Source organism: Balearica regulorum, chromosome 15, assembly GCF_011004875.1.
Source record: "Balearica regulorum gibbericeps isolate bBalReg1 chromosome 15, bBalReg1.pri, whole genome shotgun sequence".
In the NCBI taxonomy this organism is placed as follows: domain Eukaryota; kingdom Metazoa; phylum Chordata; class Aves; order Gruiformes; family Gruidae; genus Balearica; species Balearica regulorum.
In genome coordinates, this window is record NC_046198.1 from 10,710,624 (window position 1) to 10,727,263 (window position 16,640).

General features: G+C 55.9%; 1 protein-coding gene across 2 annotated transcripts in view; it reads right to left on the bottom strand.

The window, feature by feature from the left end:
* RAI1 (retinoic acid induced 1) overlaps positions 1-16,374 on the bottom strand; it is a 76,108-nt gene extending 59,734 nt beyond the window's left edge. For both annotated transcript variants that reach the window (XM_075767665.1, XM_075767662.1), the window contains exon 1: positions 16,225-16,374. The gene's annotated coding sequence lies outside the window, so the exon portion shown is untranslated. The remainder of the gene's footprint in view (positions 1-16,224) is intronic.
* Between the last annotated feature and the right edge of the window lie 266 nt (positions 16,375-16,640).

Sequence of the window (16,640 nt, forward strand, 5' to 3'; positions counted from 1 at the left end):
GCTGCGGCCCCCTCGGAGTGGGGCTTGCTCCCATGGAGGGAGAGCTCCCACCCCCAACCAGGCAGGGCCATGTTCTCCTCTCAGTGTAGCTGCCATCTTGTATCTCCCCCTGCCACCTCCTCTCCTCAGCTGCTGCCCCGGCCATGGCTACATGCCTTCTCCTGCCAGGAAACATGGCAATTGGGAGGAAGACACTGAGGAAGATGACGAGGAAGACGCTGCAGCAGTCTCATCCCCCTGTCACACACCTAGCCTGCCTCTTCCCCAGCTCCTGCTGCCTTCCCGCCACAAGCAGGTGGCTGCCATGGCCGGGCCCTCCCTCCCTGCCGACAAGCCTGAAGCATGGCAGGGTTGGGAGGATCCTTAATTTTGGGGATCTGGTCCCTGTGGGTTGGCTAAAACATGTGGGTTTCTAACCCCCAAACCCCTCAGGCGTTGCAGACACCAGGAGAGGGTTTCGATGGTGGGAGGGGGGCCGTTTTAGTCACCTCCCACCCGGCGGCCCCCGCAGCCATGCGTTTCACCCCATGCAGAAAGAGCCTCAACGATCAAGATAAGCCCTTTTACAAAATAAACAGCAGTGGTTGGAAGTGGAGAAGCAGAAGAGGGGTCTCAGGGAGATAGCAAGGGGCCAGGGCTGGCCAGGGACGGGCAGGGACGGTTGCGGAGCTGGGGGCTGCCGGGACGGGAAGGAAGTGGTTGTTGTGGGAGTAACGTCAGGAAGAGCCTCCGCTGGGGCCCAGGCGGGCAGGGAGAGGGGAAGATCAGAGAGTTCACGGGACGGGGACAGGGACAGGGAGGAAGCACTCGAGGGAGAGGAGGCTGGGGGGAAGGGTCCGATGTGGGTCTGGTGTGGGAGCTGAGCCCTGGGCAGCGGTGTGCTGGGAGACCCCTGTCCTGGGAGCACAACCGACCCCAAAACGCTGCTGGATTCACTTTCGTCCCCTGCCCAAAGCAATTCCTAAAAAAGGATGCCGAGGTTTTTTTTAAAATTCCCCCACTCCAGTGAATAAAAGCAAAACAAATAATCACAAGAAGCAAGGCCGGGTAATTAGCAGCAGACGGCTGGCAATGACAGGTACCTTCATACCTGTGCACCCCTACTTAACAGCCTTCGCACTTGGAGGTGCTCCCAGATCCATTGCTCTCGCCAGCTGAACAATCGCAGCCCGGCTAGAGGCACCGATACAGGAGTGCAGACAGCAGCGCCGTGAGCTGCTTTAGGGAAATCCAGTTTAGAGCCAAGGCAATGCATGCAGAGTCATTAATCTAGGTCTAGTGCCAATAGGGATGGCTTTGCATTAGCGCCGGGCCCCTTTGTAGTTCAGACAATCAGTCGTATTCAAACAGCGCGAGATAACACTGCAGAAAGCTGAGACCATCGCAGCTCATTCCTCCTGTAAGGGGCGGGGGGAGAGGATTTACAGGCAAAATAGCATTGCATTAATGGGACTGCTCAGTATTCTGCACAGAGGCTCGTGGATAATGTCTTTGCAAACTAACTGCAATAAATTAATTAAATTAATCTACTATGCCGTGCTTGTCCCCACCCAACATCAAATTCAAGGATGATCAGGGCTTGCCTTATCCTCCATAGCCTACGAAAGAATCTGATCTCACTTGCTCTAGAGTTTCTGAGGCACTGAATTGCAAAGTACCACCTGCCTCACTAAACTAATCACCAGCCTGGTGGTTTAGATCACATCAGTTTTACATGTAATTAAGACTGTCCAGGAGGGCATGCAGCTGCTTACATGGTCGTTCCCTCTTATACAGCAACGTGCCTCCTGCTCAGATAGGTGCAATTAAACAAGCCTGTTCACAGTCATTAAGCATTAATGCACCTCATTAGCATAAGAACTGGAAGAAGCTTTGATGCAGGGAACCCCGCAGGAGAAGGAGATAGAGAGAGATGTACATACAGACAGGAAGGCGAAGGGCTGGGCCACCACCTCCTCCTGGCCCCGACCAACCATTCCAGCTCCATTTCTCCAAAGCAATGAGCCATGCCGTGCCCTCCCCAGAAATGGGACTGGGTTATCTTTCTCTCCCCCTCCCCCCTTCCTAAATTATGCTGGTGGAAAAAAACAAAAAAACCCCAAAACCCCCAAAAAACGACCACCAAACTGTTGGGATATTAACCTAGCGAATCCATTAATAAGCTGAACTCTCTGTTGGCTTTGACACAGCACACTAAAGCTTTAAAGAGACAGGGCCCCAGACACTGGAGATAGGGGCAGAGACAACAGCGCTAACAAAGAGCCACTGTTGCCACAGCCGTGGCCATCTCGGGTAGGTCCAGCTGTCTTTGGTGTTCTGTTTTCCAGACACAAAGAGCAGACTGAACCGTTTTGGTCTGAATGGCTTTCATTTGATGGTAGAGAAAATGAGAGGGAAGAAAGAACCTAAGTAAAGTGTCCAGGAGAGAGAGAGAAAAAAAAAAAAAAAAAAAAAAAGAGCATGGTGTGCTGCAGGTCTTCAGTGAGAAAGGCTGCAGCTCCCTGGAGCACAAAATGGGGCTGTCTCAGAGCGCAAAGGGAAGGCGACATTGCGATTTCGGAGCAGTGCATGCCACCGTGAGCGAGTAACTGTGGGTTAGCAAGGATGTATGCCCCAGGGGAGCCGGGACGGACGCTGCCTGTCTCTTACATGCTTGCCCAACGCTTTGCACAGCGATGCACAGGTGTCTCAGCGTTGCCAGACCACAGATAACAAACAGCTTGTCTGACTTGGTTTTAACCTCAAGGGAACACTGTGTGTTTGTACAGCTCCTGGCACCACCGGGCTCAGAGCCCGTTAGGAGACTCTTGCCTGGACCACTGTGCGTTAGTATGCAGAGCCTCAGCGAGCTTTATGTCACAGTGGCAAGAAATGGACTCACACCGGCAACATGAATCAGCTGGAAAAAGTGAATCTCCGAGTGAAATGGCTTCAAGGAACCACCATGCTCATGTGCTACCACGGGGCTGTTCCAAATCCACACCTCAACCCAAACCATATCCCAAGGCTCCATCCTGGAATGGGACAGGAATGTGCCTGCACAGAACAACCTTTCTGCTGCAGCTGCAGCCTCAAGACGCCCAAGTCATGCCCTTACATCTCTACCAGAGGCCAAACCTGCATCTCATATGCTTGAAAAACAGGTCTGAAATGTCCAGTCCAGATTCCTCTGTTACAAAGCACAGCTTTGAAAGATTGAAATGGAAGCTGAGACCTATCAAGTCCACAGACCCACCCACTGGAGAGCCACGCAGGCTCATCCCTACTGTACGCTCTCTGGCCCTCCATCTAGTCCAGTTCGTAAGTGATAAAAGCGTCCACGACTGCAACTCTCATCTGGGAAGAAGAACAAACAACCCAAGCAGATCTTACCACTGGGAAATGGTTTCTAAGGGTCTCCAGAGAGATTCTCTTTCCTACGCTCATTCCATTAGTGCTGTGCATGCTCCATTGTCCCAGTCTCTCCCTCCTTAGTGGTTACATCCTACAAATACAAGCAGATTTCTAATCCCCTGTAGCTATTTGGCCCACGTTGATAATAATTTTCACTCCTTGAGCACCTTTTATCTAGAGATCCGGAAGCATCTCCCTGGCATTAATAGTTATTAGCTTCTCCACCATCATGCAACGTAGGGTTAGCACCGTCACATTTTCCAGCTGAGGGGAACTCGGGCACGGCACAGTTAGAGATTCAGTCCTGCCAAGCGGCGCATCCTCTCATGCCCTATCGAATGGCACAGCGATGGCGGTGTTGGGCCCCTTGCTGAATCGGACCCTAAATGATTTGCCAACAGCGTCAGAGAGAGGAAGAGATCCCAGGTTTGTGCCTGAGTCACCAAACCCTCTGTTTTCCCTTCTGCGCCTAGAGATTTCAATGGAAAGTCTCCCATGGACGGCAATGGGAAGTTCATGCTTTTTGAGTCAAACAGCTTTTTTTTTGCCTTTTTTTTTTTTTTTTTTTTTTTGGGCGAACAGGCTTTTACTGCACAGTCATTTTGATAAACCACGGAGCCAGGCTTTTACCCAGCAACAGGCTGGGAGAATGACTGATGGAGACCATGACCCCAGTGAACCACAGCCTTGCTCCCCCAGTCCCTTCCCATTTGCCTTTTGTGATTACAATTAGTAGTGGGGGCCGGCAGGTGGGGGGAAAAAAAAATAAAAAAAAAAATAAAATAAAACCCCCCCCCCCCCGCCCCACTCCCACCCCCTCATTGTCTGCGTGAGGCTGGCTGAGACTCCGCACACTGCAGTCCTCTGCCCATTGTGCTGCTGAGAACATGCGAACAGACGCTCTCGGGCAATGGGTTTTATTGAACGCAACTTCAATGGCAAATGGAGGGGGGGGAGAGAGAGGAAAAAAAAAAAAGCCTTGAAAATCCATGCCAAAAAAAAGAGGTGGGGAGGGTGTTTTTTAATGCAATCAATGGCTCCTTCCTATAACTCTGCCTGTTGTGAGGAAATTTCTTTCCAGTAGCAGCCAGCAGCAGTCCCAAGGCTGTGACATTGCTGTAACGCTTGGAGCTCAGCTCTCTATCTCTGGCAGCAGCCCCGTCTTTTTGTCATTATTGGCTGTGATTGCAGGGGGTGCACGCCAGCTCGCCGAGTGCTGAGATATTGCTGTCTTCCCCTCCCTCTGGACAACCTGCCCTCGGAGAGGAGTTTGGGAGGGCGGTGGGGAAGAGATGGGGGTGAAAGAGGGAGCTGAATTCTCTCTGCCTCCCCTGAGTAAGCTCCTACCCAAACCCACATGGATAGGTAGAGGTCCCCAAGGCCCTTTCGGAAAGCTCATTAGGAAAGTAGTGACAGATGCATTAGCTATTAAAAAAAAGGGGGGGAGAAGCTATCATAGAACTTTAAAAAAAAGCAGCAGCAGCAGCCACCCAACAGTTTTATTGCTGTCAGATCCATTTTTTCGGTGGGCACGTTGCAAAGCAGGAGAGGTTTGGGTAAATATCTGACGCACGCATGCTCTTCCCATGCTCTGGGCTGTCAATAATCCAGCCGGGGTATTTCTCACGCCTCCAGGAAGGAGCTGCCAGCTCTGCCCATTGCCACCACAGCCACTCACCCTCCTTATCCACCCCAGCACCTCCCGGTGAGGAATTTTTGGGACAGGCATGGCTGGCTGCCTGCGAGGCTGTGGAAGAACCCACTGAGACGCCACAGGAGGCCAAAAAACCTGGGCGTCAGCTGCTGCCATCGCCAACTCCAAGCTGCAGCCTGGGGAGGACAGGTCTTGGCATGAGATGTTCCCTCCTGATCTAGGCAGAGGCCGCTGAGACGGCGATAGAGTCCTGCGTGCCGGGACCTGCTGTCCCTGCAAGCTCCGGCAACGTGCTCAGTGGAAGGACGGGTACAGGTCACGTTGTGCAACTGCATCGGACGTGCAGTCAGGCTCCCAGCTCCGTCTCACACCCCCTCATCGCTCCTACACAAGGTTGCAACCCACAGCCCTCAGAGCTCGGGGAAGAGGGGTGCACACTGGCAGGAGAACAAGGAATTGCCTCTCTACACCAAGGGCGAGCAACACATCTGGCAGCAGCTGGCAGCCACGGAGCCCTGCGTAGGGACTGGGGACCAGGCACGGGGCAGGATGGGAAGCGGTGGGTACTGGATGATGACTGGATGCTCTGGTTGGTGGTCTGGGCTGGTGAGCTGGGGTGGGCACGGGGGTAGACGATGGGAAGGATGGGGAGGCAGGATCAAGGTGATGGTGTGGGTTTGGTCCCCTTCCCATCCTATGAACCAAAAAGGCCACCAGTGCTCTTACACCTGCATGAAGAGCTGAGCCCAGGTAATAACAGGAGAACAACAGATGTTGCACCTGCATGACAGCTCCTGAACGGTGCCAGACAAGCTGGAATTCACATCTGAGCCGCAACGGCAAAGCTCTTCCCTCAGACAGCGGTGGGAAGCGGGAATCAAAATGCCACTTCCGCAACCACGCTCCCAGCACCAGGTCCTTCCTCCACACGCCGTGTTTTCCACAGACCATCCTCATCACTACAGGATGCTTACACCAGGCACGAGCGGGCCCTCTCTGAGACCTCAGCATCCCTCAAAAAGGGGCACAGCTCTTTCAGAAGCAACCAAGGGGGTACTGGAGGCAGCCGTCAGCCCGTGCCCCCCGACCTCCCCTCCTGCCACCTCTCAACCGCAGTCAGGAGGCAGAAACCTCACCGGAGGAAAACAGCAGCAGCAGAAACCGTCCCCCTCAGTTGAGTTTTAAATGGCTCTCGAATCCCTTCAAACAAATCTAAATGCACCGATCCTATTGTGTGCATAAATCTTTGCACCGGGGCCTGCACGCCTCCACACTATTGATAAAGAGAAACGAGTCTTAAATATTTAATGAGCGAATAAACCCGTTAAGAGGATATGATTAACTGCACGCCACAGCTCTGCATTTAAGGTGTCCCTGCTGTACCTTTAGAGGGGTTTTATTTTTAAGGGAAATCGGCAGCAGCAGCTGGTGGAAGCGAGCAGCCGGGGTGTGCGGGTGCCGCACGAACAGGAATGCCGGCGCAACGCTCCACTTCGGAGGCATAAATATGCCACAGGAGCCCGTGCTATTGGGGGGGGGATGACGGGTGGGGCTGTATTGACTCAGCCCGATGGCGAGGGGGGCAGAAAATAGAGCCGAGGAGGTTTTATGAGAGGTGGCAGGAGCCAGGCTGTCGGTTAGAGAAAACATCTGAACTCTGCACCTTGCCGTCTCGCCTTGCCGTGGGAGAGGGCTGCTGGGGGGATCAGGAGACCTTGGAGCTATTTCCAGCTGAACCAGGGAGCTGGAGTGCGACCTTGGGCAAGTCGCTTATGGTCACCCTCTGCCTGGAGTCGAGCTCTGCATGAGACAACCAGAGTCTTGTCTGCTGCGGGTGCGGATCAGGGCAGTACGGGGAGCCAGGCTGGTTGCACGTTCCTTCCCTCTGCCTCCACTGAGCCGGCAGCAGCCTCAGCCCGGGGCCGGAGCGCCGAGCAGGACCAGGGTACCAACTCAGCGCTGCACGCCAGCCAGCCCACAGGATGTTTCTCAGGCACGCAGAGGGCCGTCGATGGAAGATTTTATGAAACCGAGTGCTATAAATGTCCCCTTGCTATGTGACTTTTAATGTTTCTAAATTATTTTGATCATTATTTTTACCAGAGCGAGGCGAATAATACAAAACAAACCACCATGAATCATCACTCCAGTTTTTAGATATGTTAAATTTAGCTGTTTTGGTGCCACCTTTTTGTTTATATTCTCCAAGTGTTTCTTGCCAACAAGTTACCGGCAGGGATTTTTGGCCAGGAAGGGGGAAAAAAAAAGACAAGACAGACTGTTAATTTTAAGCGGCGACTGAAGATATTGGAATAAAGTGAATTTCAAACTCTTAATTGCAACAGTTCCCTCCCCAAACCTCAAGTCTAAAAATTAAGCCTGCCCAATCGGGAAGCCGAAATTCATCATGTGATGTAAGATCCCAATTAAAACAACTCTCATTCTTGAGACTGAGTATTCACAAAAGAGTGAAGACCGCGAATTATTTGCAGAAATTATCTGGAGAACAATTTTGAATAATGAATACGATGGGGGAAATCGCAGTCACTTTGAATACTTAATGCAACTACAAAAAATCACGAACAATTTGTGAATAGAAAAGAGGTGAAATGCGTGGAATAGATCATTTATCACAGTCCTGCCACCATCAGTGATTATTACATATGAACGATGCCCCTGTATGCCTGTAAAGGCTGCAGAAATTAGCTATAGCGACTGACGGACAGATGGAAGTCATGCTTGGAAATACACCTAATCGAAGAGGCTGTGCTACCACGGCCAAGTAAGGGCCCACGCACCCGTGACCTGGTATAAATCAGGGCAAAATAAGTCGGGAAACGGGATGTACAGAGCAACCCCAGGCAGGAGGAAGGGATGCTCTGGGTGACGCAGCCGAGCGGAGAGCAGCTGTAGAGGAAGAGGTGCGTAGCCCTGACACATGCTGGCCAAATCCCAAGAGGTGCTAGCACAGAGTAACATCGAGGACGAGGTTCTGGACTGTGTGATTGCGACTGGTAGAAGGGGTGGGAGATGCCCGCTCCCCTCCTGCGCACACTGCTGCTGGGATGGCCGGCGAGCAGGGCAGCACAGGGGCAGGAGCTGCTCCAGGTAGGTCTGGGTAAAACACGGGCAGATGCTGCTTCACCGAGTCCTGCTTCTGCAATGGGAAATACTGTCCCGCTGGCCGGAGGCTGTGAGCACCCAGAGATCTGCAGGGCCAGGAGCAGAGCGCCAGGGTTTCGTCAGATCCCACCCTGTCTCAGCCACCTCTCCCCATGCCCTGGGCTGAGCCAAACTCCGGCTTCACCTGGAGAGCTGCTCCCATGGCCACCTTTGACACTCAGCGTGGAGGAACGGAGAAGCAGGCAGCTGCTAAAACCTGAACGGTCTTTCTTGCCCAGGAGCCAAACTCCACATCCGCGTTGGATTTACTTGATCACAGCATTAGCTTTGCATTGCATCTACCAGCACTGAGTGTGGAGGCCAAACCCTCACCAGGCTTGCTTTTCTGCAAACGGGGTTCCCTGGGAGGGAGGAGGAGCTGAAGGGAGAAGGCAGGGAGAGTTTGGGGGGCAGGAGTAGGTAAAGAAGGAGAGAGGGTGCTGGAGGACCTTGGGGGCCACAGCAAGGTGTGGAGGAGCTGGAAGACAGCACCAGCACGGGGAAGCTGGGCAGGTGGCTACAGAGGACGCAAGATGATCGTGACACTGCTGAGACGGAAGGGAACAAGCATCCCCAAGCAGCACCGACTGTAGGGTCCAGCCATGCCACTTCAATAACACTGTTTTTTTTCCTCTCTAGTGCCCAGACTCTCTGCGGACCACCTGTCCCAGCAAAGACCCCTTCATCCCAAGCTGGATCACCGCATGCTGGGAACCGCGGTCCCTGAAGGCTGCTGCCACCAACTTCAGCCCAGGCAAAACCAGCTCGTGCAGTCGCTGCCTGCGCTTCCCTGCAGAGCATGCAACTGCCCCCACGCCGGGCAAAGTCTGCAAACACCGCTCGGGCGCAGAGACGCTGGGCCTCTTCCTGCCCAAATACTGTGTGCAAGGCAGCGCAGCAACGGTCTGGTAGAGATGGAGCTTTTTTACATCCCAGCCTGGTCAGCTGACATTTATCAGGGTAACCAAAGGTTACAGCCCGATCACAAGACAGGCTGACGATGCATCTTCCCCTTCTGGGGAAGGAAAGTCAAGCACCAAAGTTGTAAAAGGAGTCCAATCATCTTTCGTATCTTCTTCTGCCTGCAGTTTGACATGTGGGGACATGGTTCCTCTCATCTTCCTTTGAAATGAAAGAGGAAAGGAAAAAGCAGAAAATTATGCATCTTAGGTGCAAGAATTAAAAAATAAATAATCAAGTTCTTCTAGTGTTTTGGGTCAAATATTCCCCAAAGCTTCTGTTGCAGTACTCTAAGAAAGCAGAGGCTGGATCTCTTGAATTCAGGATGTTTCCATCAATTCGTACCAGCATTTCAACAAGCCTGGCTGCGAATGCACAGGAAAGCCTGGCTGTTATATGCCAGGACTGAGGCATCGGGAGAACCACTCATGAACTGAGAGTCATTATTTGTTATTAATTCACCTGGAATCTGTGACTTCTTACATGCTATTTTGCTACTTGGCTGCAGAGTGAAATAGCTCCTTAAAAAAAAAAAAAGGGGGGGGAACCAAACCATCCACCAGTGCAGAATCATTTTTCCGGTAGACTATAGTAGGCCACCAGCAACCTGGATCAAAAGCAATGAAGACTGTCCTGGTGGCTTCAGGGTTTTCTTCTTGTGCCCCTTTATTTACTGTAGATTCCCTCTCTGGCAGCACTTACCAGCCCCTGCAGAGATCGCCCTGCTCCAGCCTCCTGCTTTTCCAGGTTCAGGCAGGCGCTGGGTATTGCATTTGGCTGTTTTCGGACCGTAGGTGTTTGCTTCACGTGTCCACGTAGAGCAGAGTCCCCTCAGAAGGTCGTTCCGGGCAGGAAGCTGCTGCTGCTCCCGGTCAGGGAATCGCATGGGGAAAAACAGTTTCTCTTTCTTTCACAAAAGTCTCCGAGTGAGGAGTTTGTTCTGGAGAGATGGAGAACTGCGGGGATCCCACAGGCTCTGCTCCTGCCTGTCTGACGGATTCTCCCCAGCACCAATTTGGCTAGTACAGTGGTTGCCATAATGATTTTTTGGGGAACAACGGTTTGTTGGGAAAACAATTTGCTGGGATAATGACTTAAGGTGCACAGGGCACTTCTATGCCCCAGCTCTCTCAGAACACTCACATGTTATCTTGCTGACTTTGCAGACAGGGAAACCGAGGCACAGAGCTGACTCCGGAGGTGGCTGAGGCTCCAGCAGTAATTCCAGTTGCAGCACTCGGACGCTCCAACGATGCCCGCGTGCTGCAGTATCAGCATATCACCCACAACCTGGCTGAACTTCCCCAAGGTCCCCTGACGAAGGATCTCCTGCGTCCCCTGTGTCCACAAGTCATCTGCTCCAAGCCACTGGCCTTGGTCCCTCTCTCTCGAGCACCAGTTTCTGTCTTTGGCACCCAATGGGTGCCTCTCCCGGCAGCAGGGCTCTGCCCCACGCATGCTCAGGGTACCACCTTTCTCCCCACCATCCCCAGGAGGGCATCACGGTGGGGCTCGTGCATCTCTGCTGTGGCTGTGATGGTGAGGCGGACAATGACATTTGCTGCGGGAGCCTGACATTGAACCCAGCCAGTCAGAACGACGGGTGTTTTGCTGGCAAAGGTAGCGGCTCTGCTCCGACACCATCAGCGAGGGGACAGGAGAGGGAGGGGAAAGGAAAAAAGCCGAAGCAGCAGCCAGACAGCTGCCTCTTCCTCCTCCTCCTTTTGTGCAGAAATGTGTTTTTGTTTGTCAGTCAAACAGATTGTTTTCTCCTTCTTTGCAGGCCAATTGTTTCTGCTCCTGCAAGATAAGGGATTGAAAAGGGCTATATTTTTATGGCACTGAATCTAGGCCCTCCGAATTGGAGGGGAGACATCAAGTGGGAGGAGATTCCTGCTCAAACCAACACTCCTCTCCCCAGTTCCACTCTCCAATCCTATTTCCACCCCCATTTTCCTTTTTTCTCCTTCCCTCTCCTGCCTGGAGCTGCCTCTCAGCCCTCTCGTTATTTAATCTCTGTCTCTCTGGTGGACTCAGGAGGTTTACGCAGCTTCGTCCTCTTTGCACCATCTGCTGAAAAGAATCCGCCTTTCCCCTTGCCGCTCTGTCCGGCGGCTCCTCCTGCCATCCTCCCACCCCAAAAAGGGGAGAGCAGAGCTAGTGCCACCGCACGTGTACATCCAGATGAACAAAACCCAGGAGAGGAGGGTCCTTTTCTGTGAAGGTCTTGCCCAGAAAGCACCTTGGAGAGCCAGACCCCACCATGGGGCAGGAGCAGAAAGCAGAGATGAGGGAGGAAAATGGTTAACAAGAGGAAGCCCAGGCCAGGATAAGACAGCAGGTTCTTCTCCTGGCTTCCGGAGTGGGTTCAAGGAGCCTGTGTCCAGCCTTCTTCCTTTCTCTTGTTGGACTCCCCGAAATCTGCAATCCAGGTGGGATGCTATGACTGATGATGATGGCGGAGAGCAGAAACACCAGAGCCGTGACCACCGAACAATCGTGAGCATCGTATTCGCACCATCAGAGCGGGTCCCCAAGCCGAGGGACCTGGAGAAGGTCCTTACTCCAGGGACCATCAGAGCAGGAGGCAACCCCAGCCTTGCAAGCGGTGGGGATGCCTGTATCCCACGCACGAGTCCTTTGCTCCTGTGCGCTGATCACATCGCGCGTCGTTGTTTGGCGCTGAGGACCAGAGGGAGATTTTGCCTCCCCTCCTCGGGGGATGAGAGCCTGGAAGGGGGCAGCGTGGTTCATATCCAACTCATAAGCCTCTCGGAGCTCAGGCTTGAGGACTGAGATTCACTCAATTAATTTTGCTTTGGCAAAAAGTCCATTTTTATTGCTATTTCATGCCTTCAGTATAGATTTTCCCTGCTCGTCTCAAAGGGATAATAAAACTCGACTCGTTCTTTTTATAAAAGTCTCACACTCCCTCTCTCACCAGGCTCTGTGTTCCCCAGCTAGAGATGTAAATTTAAAGGGGAAATGCTGTCATTTAAAACAAAACAAAACCAAAAAAAGCAACTCAGAAAGCCCATCTTTGAGCATATTCCAGCTCTCAAAACTAGGCCGTGCAACCGAAGCAAAAACCAAGTGGCTGCCTTCCCGCAGCAAAGCAGCTTCCCCGTAGCGATGCCCACCCTCCCGCTGGGGACCAGGGGGACCACCAGCCCTAGGAAGTCGCTCTCCATCTTGCGCGGCTGGTGGTGGCCCTCAGCTTGCTGGGACCTGTAGTTTTTGCCAGCTGGGTGCTAGTGAGCACAGGTGGTGACCGCTGCTCTGAGCTGGCTCTTTGCACTTGGCTGTGACACCAGCTCCGCAGCACCTGCACCTGCCTCCCTCCTCCTCCTCCACACCGGCCCTGAGCAGCTGTATGAGCCCCGTGGGGAAAATCCCAAATCCGCGTGGCGCCAAGTGTCAGGCAGGTGGATTTTGAGTGTGGTTTTGGGCGGGCAGTGGGAGGGGACGCCAGCAGGATGATGCTGCTCCCTCCGCCCCAGCTGGGATGCATCCTGCCTGGTCTTCGGAAGGGCCGTAGCTGCAGAGCATCCCTCTGAGAGGTGCAGAAAGGAAAGGGAAACTGCCTTTCCTCTGCCTCGTGCCCTGATGCGGGGGATAGGATGCGAGCAGAAGCCAAGTCCCTTTACTGGAAGTCTTTCATTAGTGAGTGGCAGCAATTGCCTGGGGACAGGGTGGGGTCCCCAGCACTGGCAGTTTTTACGAGCGGGTTAGACCCAGGTATCCACCAGACACGGCCTGAAGACGGACTCAAGACAGTTTCCTCCTGCCCTGGCCGCGCGTCTGATTCAGTGACGTGCATAAATCCACCGTCACCAGGACTCTCCCTGCCTTGGCGGAAACCAGGAGCGAATCCAAAGCAGAGCGAAGCCGCGCGAGGCAAGAGGAGACATGCGCGTGCCTGTGCGGTGCCAGTCGGCGTGCTGCTGCCGCACCAGCCCGGCGCTCAGCCCTGTGCCACAGCATGGGACCGGACCAGCCAGGAACAGGTCGAGGGGTGACAGCCTTGACCGTGCGCTGCATGTGCAAACGTTTCTCCTTCTCCCCATCCTCTTCCCTTTGCCTGCACCCCACTGCAACGCTGCCTGCACGCTCCGGCTGCCGGGAACTCAAAGCTGTGCCTGCATCTGGCAGGACAGGCAGCGCCCACGGCGAGAGGAAACCCGCAGCTCGCTCTGCTCCTGCAGGTGTGCCTCCAACTGGCAAAAGTTTTAGGGCAACTTGCGCTGGGATGGGCAGGAGAGGAAAGACGAGGGTGAGAAAACCCCCAGTGATGTCATGCTCCCTGGCTAACCCGTGGCCCATCGCCTCTGGGCTCAGCTTGCTGTGCCCCTGGCGAGGCTGCAGCCTGGCTCCATCAGTTAAACCAAAGTTGTGCCATTTCCTCTGATGGCAGAATAAACCATCCTTCCCCATCGCGAGCTGCCAAGCCTGAAGGATGCTACAGAAAAGAAATCTGCAGCTCCCCCATTTTGGAGGAAATGAGTCGGGGTCCCTAGATTTTCCCGCTGAGCCCTCACAAGACCTGACCCTCCGGGCTGGAAAATCCTTAGCAAGCTGTGACAACCTCTGCAGCTCAGGCAGAGGCGAGAGATGATTAAGACTGGCTGAAATCTCACAGGACTCTGACGTCTGAGAGGCCCCATGCAAGACAGAGAAACACCCCAGGCTGCTCCTTGCAACCCGCGACTCCCCTCACCTTAGCACAGAGCCGAAGGGAGACCGGGGACCGAGCGAGGCCAGGAACCAGGTCACTGCCACTGGTTTCCAGGCAGCAAAGGTTTGGAAGAGCAGAGGATCATTTAGCAGAGCGACAGGGAAGGTTCAGAGCAGAGCCTTCAAATTACATGCTACAGAGCACTTTTCCTGCCTAAAAGGTCTCTGAAATGACTGTGGCGGCTCTGAAACGAAGCACTCTGTATGCAATTGTTCCCTGGGGCTTGCAGAGGAGACAGAGCTGGGAGAGGAGAGGTGGGTCTGCGGTCTCCGGCACGGGCAGCTCCTCATCAGATGAGGATGCACGCTTCTTCTGGGCTCCCCGGCACAGCCGTGCCGCTTCCCTAAATCTCCCTGGCAGTTTCTACTGGCCGTGGTATTTTTTTTATTATTTTTTATTTATTTCTCACTTCCTGCCTTGAACTTCACACAGCTCCCAGCCCCGGGCTGCAGAGCTGCTGCTCAGGGTGTGGATGCACCCAGCCCAGGCTCCGAGCCCTGTGCGCAGGCACACACTGAACCCCCCCCCCACCATCATCGCCCTCGCCATGCCTTGAGGCACACCTCCATCCCGCAGGGAACGGGGAGGGAAGAGCACTCAGGGGGAACGTGTCCTTTTCTCCATCTCCCTTGGCTCCTTCCCATCCTTCTCCACTCCATCCCCCAGCAGCTCAAGGTCCATTTTCATCAGCCAGTGACAGTCACCAGGAGATGCGGTCTCAGCACCGGCTGTGCACCTGAGCACACAGCGCCAGGGCACCATGCACAGCCAACCTCCGCCTCGCCCCCCACAGGTCCCCCCACCCGCTCCCACCAACGCACAGGTGACAGTACCCACATCCGCAGAGCCACCACGGTGCTGCTTGCCCACATGGGGAACACGAGCTGCCACCCTGGGGAAGGCAGCTGCGGGGTAGGAGTGCTCTGCAAAGTCCCGGCACCCAGCAGAAAACCATTTCTGGACCTTCAAGGAGGCTCCAGCGATGCCCACGAGCTGGGGCAGCTGGACCTGAGCTGGGATAGCCCTCAGAAGGTGCTGGCACCACCAGAGATGCCTTCCCTCTGCTTGCACAGGGCCCTAGGATCGCTCTGCTATGCAAAACCCCCACTGTTGTTTTTGTTCCTCCAAAACATCACTTTGGGAGGTCACCTGAGGGCAGCCAACCTGGGCACCGCTCACAGCCAAGGGGAGAGCAGGCAGGAACCAGTGGCCACAAGAGCTTTTGCAAAGCCAAACTGGCTCAGGTCAAGGGACGGCATCGCGCTCTGTCAAAGGCGTCGGGGAACAAACGCGCACCCCAGCAGCTCCCCGCTCTGACGTCAATGAAAACCTCCAGCAGGTCTGCGACGTCAGCCGCGACGCTTTGCCACCGGCCGGAGAGCCCTTGGGATGCCGACCCCTGGGCCGGGGGAAGAGGCCAGTCAGCATCTCCGTTGGGATCCCTGGCTGTGCACGCACCACCGTGCTCAGGCTGCTGTTCCAGCTGCGCATTTCCAGGGGGTGGTGGGAACGGGGGACACGCACACTGGAATTTAGCTGGAATTTAGCAGCTTAAAAGCAGCTGCACCAGAAGGTCCTGGGGGCGGGGGCCGGGGTTCCCAGCCCACCTTCCTCCAGGGGGGCTTCGGATGCACCAAGTCCCCCCTCTGCATCCCCACGCTGCCAGCTGGGAGCCCCGCGGCCACCCGCGGGCTGCACGCACCCGTGGGGGCTGTGGGGGGGCCGGGGAGCCCCTCGCTGCCCCCCCCGTGACGTCACCGAGCTAGGACCAGGCTCACACTTGGGGGGTCGCGGCCGGAACGGGTTGCGGCTGCAAATTACAAGTGCGGTGCAATGGGAGCGCGGGCGGAATGCAGCGCTGGGCAGCGGGGAGGGAAGGGAAGGGAAGGGAAGGGAAGGGAAGGGAAGGGAAGGGAAGGGAAGGGAAGGGAAGGGAAGGGAAGGGAAGGGAAGGGAAGGGAAGGGAAGATGCCGGCGGCGCGGCGGGGACGCGGTGCCGCCGCCACTCCAGCGGCAGCAGGAATGCAGCGGGCCCGGCGGGAGCTGCGGCTGCAGCCGCCGTTGCGACGCGAAGCAAGCGGGATGGTACCGCGGGGCGGCGGGCAGGGGCCCCCGCACGCCGGCAGAGCAGGGGGGGCTGCGGCCCCCGCCCCGCTCGGGGAGCCCCTCTCCCTCCGCCAGACAACGGCTGTCACCCCCCCCCCCCGCCCTCCCCGGGCCGCCGGCCTCCCGGGGCCCGCCTCGGCGGCGCGGCCGGCGGGGCAGAGCCGGGGCCCGCCCCGGACCCCCGGAGCCGGAGCCGTAGCCGGAGCCGTCTTACCTGGCGGGCCGTGCCCCGCTGCGTCTCAGCGGCGGCGCTGGGCGGGGGCGGCCCCGGCGGCCATCCCCGGGCGGCCGCGCCGCTCTCCGCCGCGCCGCGCCGCGCCGTGCGAGCCGCCTCGGCGGTGTCAGCGGGCGGGAGCCCCGCGCGGCGCCGGGAGGGAGGGGAGGAAAGTCGGGGGCATGACCGAGCGCCGTCGGAAGTGCACGCGCGCCCGCCGCCCTGCCCGCGACGGCGGCGACACCTGCCGGCCGCGCCGCGCGCCGCCGGTAACGGGCACCGCGCGCCGCCGGTAGCACCGCGCATCGCAGCGGGGGCTGGTGCGATTGGCACTGGCGCATCGCGTACCGGGCGCTCGGTACCGGCCGCCGGGGACCCCACGGCAGCCGCTGGGCGCGGTGCACGGGGCACCGGGC